The sequence below is a fragment of the Pyxicephalus adspersus genome, chromosome 12 (genome assembly GCF_032062135.1).
Source record: "Pyxicephalus adspersus chromosome 12, UCB_Pads_2.0, whole genome shotgun sequence".
Taxonomy (NCBI): domain Eukaryota; kingdom Metazoa; phylum Chordata; class Amphibia; order Anura; family Pyxicephalidae; genus Pyxicephalus; species Pyxicephalus adspersus.
In genome coordinates this window covers 5,531,525-5,542,407 of record NC_092869.1, presented here as the reverse complement: position 1 = coordinate 5,542,407, position 10,883 = coordinate 5,531,525, and positions in this window count along the sequence as shown.

Genomic DNA, 10,883 nt, shown 5'->3' with positions numbered 1-10,883 from the left:
AGGATAGGTACACATGTGCAAAATTATTATTTGAAAACGAGCGATCAACGAGTATTCCTGATTATTTTGAACGATCGTATTCTGCACAATTCTGTACATGCTATAACGGTACGATCGTTCAAGTATCTTCCACCAATATTGTACACGCTGGATACGATCATTTAAACGATGTGATGTGTACAGGAGAAAGTGTATCACAGAACAATCCACAATCACTGAACGACCCTACACACAAAAGATTGTGAATGATCGTCGCCCAATCAGATCCGCCGGAACGGTCGTTTGCTTCCGGCTAGATTCCTCGTTTGTCTGCGTCATTGACCAGTCTTTGTGCACTTTTTTTGTTAACAAATATCAAACGATCTGTCGTGGATTGTTCGTTTCCAACCATAATTATTGCACATGTGTACGCAGCCTTAGTCTATAAGAAGTTGAAAGTCCAATGTTCTGAGAAAAAGATCAACCCGTACCATACCAACAGTAATAGGAAACAGAAAGGTGAGCCAAACTCTATTCCCAAGGTTTTAGGAAAGAGACACATTCCTACTACATTAGTCTATAGAGAACCTAAAAGAGGGTCCCCCTATAATCCCAATTTTTGAAGAAAGAAATGCAACCTACCACACTCCAATCTATGGGGAACTGGACGTAGTTCCAATGTTTCACCAAAAGAAACACTCATACCACAGCCTCAGTTTATAGGATTTGGAAGAAGGGCCACCCTATTATCCCAATGTTCTAAGAAATATACACACCCCCATTTAATAGGGATTTGGAAGGAGGAACATCCTATAATACCAGTGTTTTAGGATAAGGACGGACTTCTACCACCTCCCGAGTCTATAGAGAACTGAAAGGAAATCCTAGAGTTTTAGGAAAGAAACACATCCTTGGCAGACCCCTATAAGAGGTTAGAAGGTTAGGGTCTCTTAAAATACCAATTTTCCAAGAAATAGGCACACACCTACCACATATCATTTTATAGGGAACCTGCAGAAGGTCCCTTTTATGATATCAATGTTCGGAGAAAGAAACACACCCCTAAAACACCCCAATCTATAGGGAACTGAATCCCTAATTCCAAAGTTTTAGGAAAGAGACACATTCTTGCCACACATCCAGTCTATAAGAAGTTGGTAGGAGGGTTCCTTATACCACCAATGTTCTAAGACAGAGACACATCCTTGCCCCATCCAAGTCCATGGAGGAGTCGTGAAGGAGGTTCCATTTATAATACCAATGTTCTACGAAAGAAACACATCCCTACCAAGCCACAAGTTTATAGGGAACTGGAAGGAGGGTCACTTCATGATTCCAAAGTTTTAATGAAGTGACTCTTTCCACACTAGTCTATGGAAAGTGGAAAAGAGGGTCCCTTAAAATACTAATGTTCTAAGACAGGGACTAGTCGCTATCATACCCCAGCCTATAGGGAACCTGATAGAGGACCCCTTTAAAATACCAATGTTCTAAGATGGAGACACATCTTCAATCCATAGGGAACTGAAAAGAAAGGCCATTCTATGATACAAATGTTTTAAAAAATTACAAACCTGCCAATTCCCCAGTCTATAGGCTTTTGGAAGAAGCACCACCCTATAATACCAATTTTCCAAAAAATAATCACACTCCAATCAAACTCTTAGTTCAGGGGGAACTGGAAGGCAGCCCCCATTATAATATTAAAGTACTAAGAAAGACACAGGCCCTGATTTATTCTCTAAGTTCTCTAAAGCTGGAGAGAATACACTTTCATCAGTGAAGCTGGGTGATCCAGCAAACCCGGAATAGATCTGGTCCAGGACTCAAAACGCTTGCTAGAAAACAGCAAATGATTTTTTTAAATACATTCCATGTTTTCTGGACCACCCAGCTTTACATATGACAGTGAATTTCATAAATCAGGCTCATAACCTATCATATCTGCAATCTATAGGGAACTGAAAGGAGGACCACCCTAAAATTCCAAAGTTCTAAGAAAGAGACACATTTCTATCACACCCTCAGTCTATAGCAAACCTGAAGTAGGGTCACCCTAAAATACTAATAATAACGCGCACCCCTACCCTATCTACAGTCTATAGGAAACCAGAGGGAGAGTTTTGGTATATAAGGATATAAAAGAATATAAATATAAATATATATATATATATATATATATTTATATGCCTTTAAAAAGCACAAATAAATGTTTTAGTAGCCCCATATTATTACAGGAATACAGAACCTTGGCCTGTATATTTACATGACTCCAAATATTTTATACTACATCCCAAATAACCTCTCACCGATGAATTTAAAACGTATTTTAATTTCCCCGAAAGCAAAAGCTCGGATTCAACATTGTTTTTCTATATTACCCAAATATCCCCCTGGCTTTCGGAAAGAGGAAAGAGGGGTTTATCGAGCAAGAGAGGGGGGGAAATCTTCCGTAAATGCGTTCCAGATGTAGCCTTTCCCCTGTGTTATTGACGCTGTACATTTGTTCCTAACGGTCTGACTAACTCACGGCCGAAGCCTGGTCTTCCTCACAGGGCATAAATCAGAAGAGCACATAAAATCTCTGGTATTTGATACACAATGCTGTGAAACTGTGTGTGTCTAAGCTCTGGGAATCGGTGGGGTAAATTTGGTGCTTTTTGGATAAAACAGGCTCCCAACCGCTCTGCGTACAGTTGATCCCCCTCAAACGGCGTTTAAGAAATTTGGAAAACCTGAGCCAAATCTGAATTTGAAAGTTTTTTTTAATTGTTCAGATTATTAAATACTTAAAAAAGAAAGACTGGGATTTTGTTTTTTTTTTGGCAATTAAAGGTGTAAAAAATGTCAAAAGTCATATATAAACGTGATAAATAAAATCCACCAAAAGCAAAATTACAAACAGCCAACATAGGTCAGACCCATTGTAGCATCATAGGAAATATGACCCTTGGTCTATACAAAGGAATCCCTTTATAAAGAAGTCTCATATTCTGACGCGTTTCGCAGACAGGCTTCCTCAGGGGATATGATGAGAACGTTATGGTAATTTACTGTATAATTGAAAATGGTAATAAAGGAATTTTTGGAGTCAGTTGTATGAGTGAGGGATACTTAGAAAAGTATATTTATTCCTTTTAGAGATAATAAGGTGAGTAGAGATATGTAGTGGAAAAAGTAAGTGTCATGTAATATGTAGTATAGTTTATGTATTCTTTATGGAGATAGTAAGGTGAATAGATATTGTAATAAGTTTTAGCAATAAGTAAATGTCAGGTAACATTACTTGTCCTTTATCTAAAGAGTTGTTGTTAGTGGTAGGTAAGGTAATTAATTAACAATAAATTAAAAATGTGCTTAAATAGACTTACTGAACATTAGTGAAACCTTCTTAAGATGTGAAGGAGTTTCTCTACTGAGAATTAAGGCATTTTTGCTTTTTTGTATTCTTACTGCTAATGATTGTTCATTCTAAGCCTGACTCCAAGTATCACGATCCCACGCTTCTGAGTATCTTAGAAATTTTTAAGTAAAGTGACTTAGGCTGTATTTTGGCTTCATCATCTCATCCGGCTGCCAGGACCATTTCAAACCATTCTGCACAATTTAAAATCATTTTCTGTTCCCTAATCCTGAATGTACTGGAGCCTGGTTTCAATTTCTATTGACTTCAAAGGGGCTTCTGGTTGGAGATTCCAGAAGTTCTTACATTTTTAAAAAGTTTGGCCAAACCACAAAGGATCGGATTTTGGAGAATTTCTGTTTAGGGTTCAAAATGTTATATAGAGAACCTCTAAATTGTTTTGTTTCTGAACCAAAAGCCCCTGAATCAGGCTTCAATAGCGTATCTAAAGCCAAAATATTTTTTAGCTTTGGATAGAGTCTCTGTCCAGTTTGGTGGAAATAATTTTACATTCTTTTCCCTTCTCCAAAAAAGTATTAGGAAACTTCCAAAAGGAAAACTACCCCAATTGACCCCAAAAATGTCTTTAATAGAATTTCTTTCTGATGATGACATTTTAATATTATTTTTTATTTTTTTCACAGGCGTTACACCCTCCTCATTATTTCCAAAACTTTAAACCAATTTTGGATTTAAATATACTTTAAAGTTGGAGCTACATTGGCACCCTTTAGTAGCCAATCATTAGCAACTAATGTTTAGAAGGGAGAATTGATGGATCATCCAGTTATACTCACCTTCACACCTTGCAGATTCAGCAAAAAAGTGTAGGCAAATGAGGGCTTGGCTTATTAGACAATCCGTGTAACACGTTGCTTATACAGACACAGGTCCAGCAACCATTCTCATACATAATGGTGTAATTAACAAATCTGCCACTAGGTGGCAGTATTATGTTGCATGCTTTTTTTTAATGTCCTTCCAAATGAATCTAAGTGGGTATGATGAAATTTCCAGTCTGTGTGTTCCAGATTTTTTTTAAGTAAAGCAAGAATGGCTCAGTCAACGGTCCAGCAATGTATTGCCTGGTAATAGTCATATCTGAATCAGCATTTAAATTTTTGACCCAAGGGTAATGAAAAAGATAATGGTATGCTTTTCAGGAAACTTCAACCCATGGGTATTGTTTGGTGCATGTTACAAGAGGAGGAGCAGCATTTGGAGTGGTATAACTTGGTCAGGGGGTGATGTGGTCACTTTATCCTGAACAAGAAAGGTGACAGGGTCTCTTTAGGGAAAAATTGCAATAGTAGCTGAAATAAAACACGCTCCTTGAAAATAAAACACAACATTCTACAGTTTTGATACTGATGATTTCATCCTTGTACATAGGTAAAGCTAAAAAAACAAAACAAAAAACCAACCTGAAGAAGTGGACTAATAATGGAACAAAAAATCATTGAAGGTTGTGTAGAGTAAAAACAGCAGAACTCGTAATTTCTTTTACTACATAATTCCGCTTTTGTGATAAAAAAAAAAAAATTGGTGCCAAGGTGCGGGCCTTATGCTGCTTTGGGTTAGATATGACCAACCATTTACGGGGCCCTGTGTCCTTCAGATCACACCAAATTTCCTGCCTGCATGTCATCCAAATGTGTTACATAATGAAATGCTGCTATAAAGGGTGAAAAAACGTTCACTTTATGAAAAATCTGGTATTAATTTCACAGCTATTTCGAGAGGTACGTGTGGGAATGGTTCCAGTTCCCATGAATGTCGACCTGCCACATTTCTGAGCCAACAAAAGGGTTAAAGGCTACCTAGAGGATCCCTAACACATCTGTAAAAGGGTTGATGGAGAAGGGAGGGGGAGAATCGGGCAACTAGGCAATCAGCGGTGGGGTGAGATGGGGGCTTCGTTAGGGAATACAGAGTTTCGGGACTGCATTAATACCAGTCTATGACTTTCCCTAGCTTAATGTGTGTCAGTAAACCTGCTGACCTCACGTAAAACCTGAGAGGTGATCAAAATGAAAAAAGGCTGCCTCCCGTATTTGTGCGGTCCTTTATGTTTCCTGTGGGAAATATGGAATTTACGAGAAACATGATGGGAACGGTGTTTGATGGGAGGTGGAAGAGGAAGCAAGCCAAGACATGACAAGTCAAGTAGGCAACTCAGATGGTATGCTGGATGGAGTAACCACCAGGACTTCTTTTCTGCTATAGAAGACATCTGTTTAATGTTACCCCCAACTCTTTATTTCTACATCTATGGACTCTAGAAGTCCGGGACCCCACTGATATACATAAAAATTGAAGATGCCAAATGGTTGAATAGGTTGATCACCAGGTCCTTTTATTTTTCATAGCCTTACCTACCTTACCCCACACATGCTTCATATGGTTTTATCTACAAACTCTAAAAGTCCAAACCAAGCTTAGATGTACATAATATGGCGTATCTACCAAGCCTGCAGCCCAGAATTACCACCAGGTCTTCTTCTTTGTCACCAGAGACATAATTTGCCTACCTTACCCTGCCTTTCCTTCATATCTCTATATTATCTCTAGAGGTCCAAGCCTGGCTCAGAAATACATAAACACTCCTGCAAATCAAACTGGTGGAAAAGAATTTTTATTATTAAACAAGTTTTTTTATAGCACCAACATATTATGGAGCACTGTACATTAAATGGGGTTCCAAATTACAGACAGTGACACAAGGAGGAGAGGACCCTGTCCCAAAAAGTGGTGGGAAGTAGTGAGGGAAGACGGGTAGGCAAGTTTGAAAAAAATGGTTTTGAGTGCTCTTTTAAATGAGCAGAATGACCACCAGGTCTTGTCTACCAAACCCTACCCATCCTTCATATCTCTAAACCTATAAACCCTAAACGAAAAATGTTGTTACAAAGGTAAATGGTTGAATAGATCGACCAACAGGTCTTCTACATCATCACAGAGGACATCTCTTACCTACCTTACTCTACAAATCCCTAAACCCTAGAAGTCCAACCCCTACTCAGATAGACATAAATTCCATATCCATCCAAATTTTGTTTAATATTAAAAATTCTTTTCCACCAGTTCGATTTGTAGGAGTGTTTATGTTTATCTAAACCAGGCTTGGACCTCTAGGGTAAGGTAGGCAAAAAGATGTCTCCTGTAAGCCCTGGAAGCCTAATCCCTACTCAGATACATAAATAATCCTGCAAAGCCAAATGGAGATACAAAATGACCACCAGGTCTTCTTCTTTGTCAAAGAAGACATTTTCCTACTTACCCTGCTAATTCTTTATGTTTCCATATCTGTAAACCCTAGAAGTCTAATCCCTACTCAGATATGCATAAACTTTCCTACGACACTAAATGGTGGAATTGAATGACCACCAAGGTCTCATCTTTGTCATAGAAGTCATGTATTTGCCTCCATTTATCTTACTATTTCTTCATCAATAAGTCCATCCTTTACCCCCCAAGGAATATAATTCTTTTTCTGCCAGGCCAAATGATGGAATGGCCAACAGGTCCTCTTTTCTCCTACAGTATTATATTATATAATATAGATATTTATTTGCTTTGTCTTACCTTGCCAATACTTTATATTTCATAATCTATACTCCTGATTAGTCCAGGCTTCATGCATAGTCATATTAAGCCCCACCCCCAAAGTATTTAAACTTCAACTTTTCTGTCAGGCCAAATGATGGAATGGACAACAGGTCCTCTTTTCTCCTACAGTAGATTTTTTTTTGCCCTCTTTTTACCTGGAAAATCTTTTTATTTCAATATTTATTATCCCTGTTTGGTCAAGGCTTAACTAAAATTCATGTAAAGGAAGGTATAAAAAGTATAAAAACGTCAATTTTTCTTCCAGTCCAAATGATGGAATAGAAAGGCCACCAGGTTCTCCTCTCCCGCACATTAGACTTCTGATTGCCTTCTCTTTCCCTGGCCAGCTTTTATATATTTATACAACTCCCTAATAATATAAGCTTTATTCATAGTGATAGTAAGCCCCACCCCCAAGGAGTATAAACATGCCAGGGCACATGATGGAATGGAAAGGGCACCAGGTCCTCTTCTTTGCCACAGTACACTTCTATTGCCCTTCTGTTACGGTGTTCTCTATATTTATATGTCCATGGACCTCTGAAGTTTAAGCCTCTCAGAAATAATTTAAGCCTTACCATCCAATCTGTATTTGATCAGCTTCGAAAAATCTTCAGGTTAAATTGGGGGTCTAAAAGACCCTTAATATGTCTATAAAGAGAACCTGTCATTTGCACTATTTTATCACATGGGGAGGCTTATGAGCCCCTTGTAATAGACATAAAGTGAAAACAAACAGGAAGTAATGTAAAAATAAAAGTGTAATAAAAATGAATGGGAATGGGAAAAAAAGGCTCTGACAGTGAAAGGATAAATGTTAGTAAATATAAGAATCTCAAGATATGATTGGCCACATTGGAAGCCAATCATCTGGTCTGTGATCCAACTCCTTGTAGCTTTGGATATCACCAGGGTAGATTCTGATTTCAGCCTATAGGTGGCACTGTTGTTGCACTGCACTGACTCACCATTGCACAAACTTTCCATTGCATTATAGAAGTGAATTCCCACTCACATCATCAGAGTCATCAGATTGATGAGCCGTCTCTTTCTCTTGGAGTGGTTGAAGTGTCTTGTATCATTAACCTCAGCGTGTCTTCTTAAACGGAATGAATGATATGTGCGCCATAAGACGCAGCAGGCATTTGCAATGTGTAAATCCTGTTACTGCTGAGTAGTCAGCTGTGGAAAATGTGGTTACAGATGGAATGATGTAAATATGTATAAGAAGAGCACCGGGTTCATCTGCTATAGGGACCAGGAACCCCTGTGCTAGTTCACTTGGAATAGAGTATATGGAGATATGGGGGGGGGGAATTTTACAAAAATATTTCAAACATTTAGAGATTTTTTGGCCATGGCCAATGGAGGAGATTCTAAGACTATAGGACAGATTTATTTTACTGTTCCACCACTGTACCATCATTTTCCACGATTCACCCAAAAACATTTTGGCTCCATTTGCTGAAACTTTTTGAATATGATCTCAACGTTAAAACAGTCCTCACCTAAATTTTCTGCATAACACAAATGGTTACTTTTTTACGAACGATTTTTTGCCCAATCGATCGTTCGTCGTTCGATTGGAACGATAAAAATTGGAAGTGTGTACGCACCTTAAGACATTTTGGCTGTGGAGCAATTGCTGGTAAGGATGGTGCTGGTCATCTATCTGATGGTCTCAGAAACTTCTGGCCTACTGGGTTCCATGGACAAATCTACATTGTACATAAAAAAAGCTCAGAGGAACTTAATTGATTAATTAATTGCTCTTCACATCAATGTTAGACATGATAGAACCTTAAAAAGCAGAGAAGTCCAGATTGGGTTCCTCTCCTGCCAGCTAATAGGAAAATGAGCCATGGTGGACAACAGGTCAGTAAAACTGGACAATGGAGGCCTAGGAAAGCATTTACTGGTGGGACAAATCTTTACATCTGCTGAGTCTTGCAGACGGATGATGGACATGAGATGATAGGGTCATAAAATGACCAACTTAGCATGATTCTCTTGGTGAGGTGGATTTGGACTTTCTCAGAACAAATCCATTCTGTACTGGAGTCACTATAGACCAACCTACGCAAGAAATTCTCTAGCATCCTGGTGGATCTATACTGAAGATAAATATGGGCCCTGTTGGTACTAGACACATATCTGTGATCCTGTGATGGGCCCTGAATAAACAATTTTTAGATCTTTTTTGGACTTTGGTGCTGGATGGGTCAATGTTGCCTGAAGTTGCTGGATGTTCTCAGAAGGATTCCATTCTCCACTGAAGTTACCATGGGCCAACCTACCCAAGAATCATCTTCAACATCTAGATGGATCATTTCTGAAGACAAATATGGCTCCATTGGTACTACACAGATGCGTGTGATCATGAGTTTGCTGAATAAATGTTTCTGATATTTTTTTACTTTGGTGCTAGGCTGGTCAATGTTGCCAGATGCCTTAAGTTCCTTTCCTGGACGTTCTCAGAAGGATTTCATTCTCCATTGAAGTCACCATGGGCCAACCTAGCCAAGAGCCATCTCCAGCATCCAGATGGATCCATTCAGAAGAATAATTTGGGCCCATTGGTACTAGATAGATGTCTGGGATCATGAGCTCCCGTTATTGAGTTTTTTTGGGGGATTCTAGACCAGCCAACATTGCCGATTGCCTGAAGTTCTTCTTTTAACTCAAAGTTTTCCATTAGCCAAAAAAAATGAGTCTTGAAAGGAAGACGACCGCTAATGTGTTTGGAATGATTTCCTGCTTGTAGTGGTTTATAAAAGGGGATTATGTCTGACAGATTGTGTGACTTTTGGGAACAGTTCACCCCGTATGACAGCCGTGTACATATGTTCTCATCCCCGGAGACATGCCTGGGCAACACTCCATCCTCACACAATGCGCTCTGATACTGACGCTGAAAGTTCCTCAAGTATTTGGACGGCATCCTCCCTGCTAAGGTTCAATGGCAATAATGAGTCTTGGCAAATTACCACCCACTGACTCCACTTAACTTAACCCTTGGGGGGTTGAGATGGATTTTTTTCCATTTAGAAGCCAGAAAGTTTAAGAGTTTGGTCTGCCAGAAAACTGATGCTGGGTTGTGTCACCTATGGGCCATGTCTATTTAGAAGGACAACAGGGAGAGATGCTCATGGAGTTCTAAACTACTGTCTTGCAACTGTTCTAGCTGGATGAGTTCATGCCTTCCTCACCAATGTTCCTACAGAAATAAGGGGTGCCCGCTACATATCAGCATTCCCTGGTATCTCAACATTAATCTGCATGTATCACTCACACTAACCTTCATCGTAATTCTTACACTTATTCTTCCTGTGCCCCTAACACCAATCCTTCCTGAAACCCTAACACTAACCTCCATGTAACCCTAACACCAACCTTTACTTTAACCTTAACTCTAACCATTCCTGTAACCCTAACACTAACCCATCCTGTAACCCTAACACTATCGCTTACTTTAACCTTAACACTAACCCTTCCTGTAATCCTAACACTAACCCTTCCTATAACCCTAACACTAACCCTTCTTATAACCCTAACACTAACTCTTCCTGTAACCCTAATACTAACACTCCCTAAAACCCTAACACTAACCCTCCCTGTAACACTAACCCTCTCTGTAACCCTAACACTAACCCTCCCTGCAACCGTAACACCAACCCTTCCGGTAAACCTAACACTAACCCTTCCTATAACCCTAACACTAACCCTTACTATACGTTTAACTCTAACCCTAACACTAACCCTTCATCTAACCCTAACACCAACCCTTCAGGTAACCCTAACACTAACCCTACCTCTAACCCTAACACTAACCCTTCCTGTAACCCTAACACTCCATTTAATCCTAACCCTTCCTGTAACCCTAACACTAACC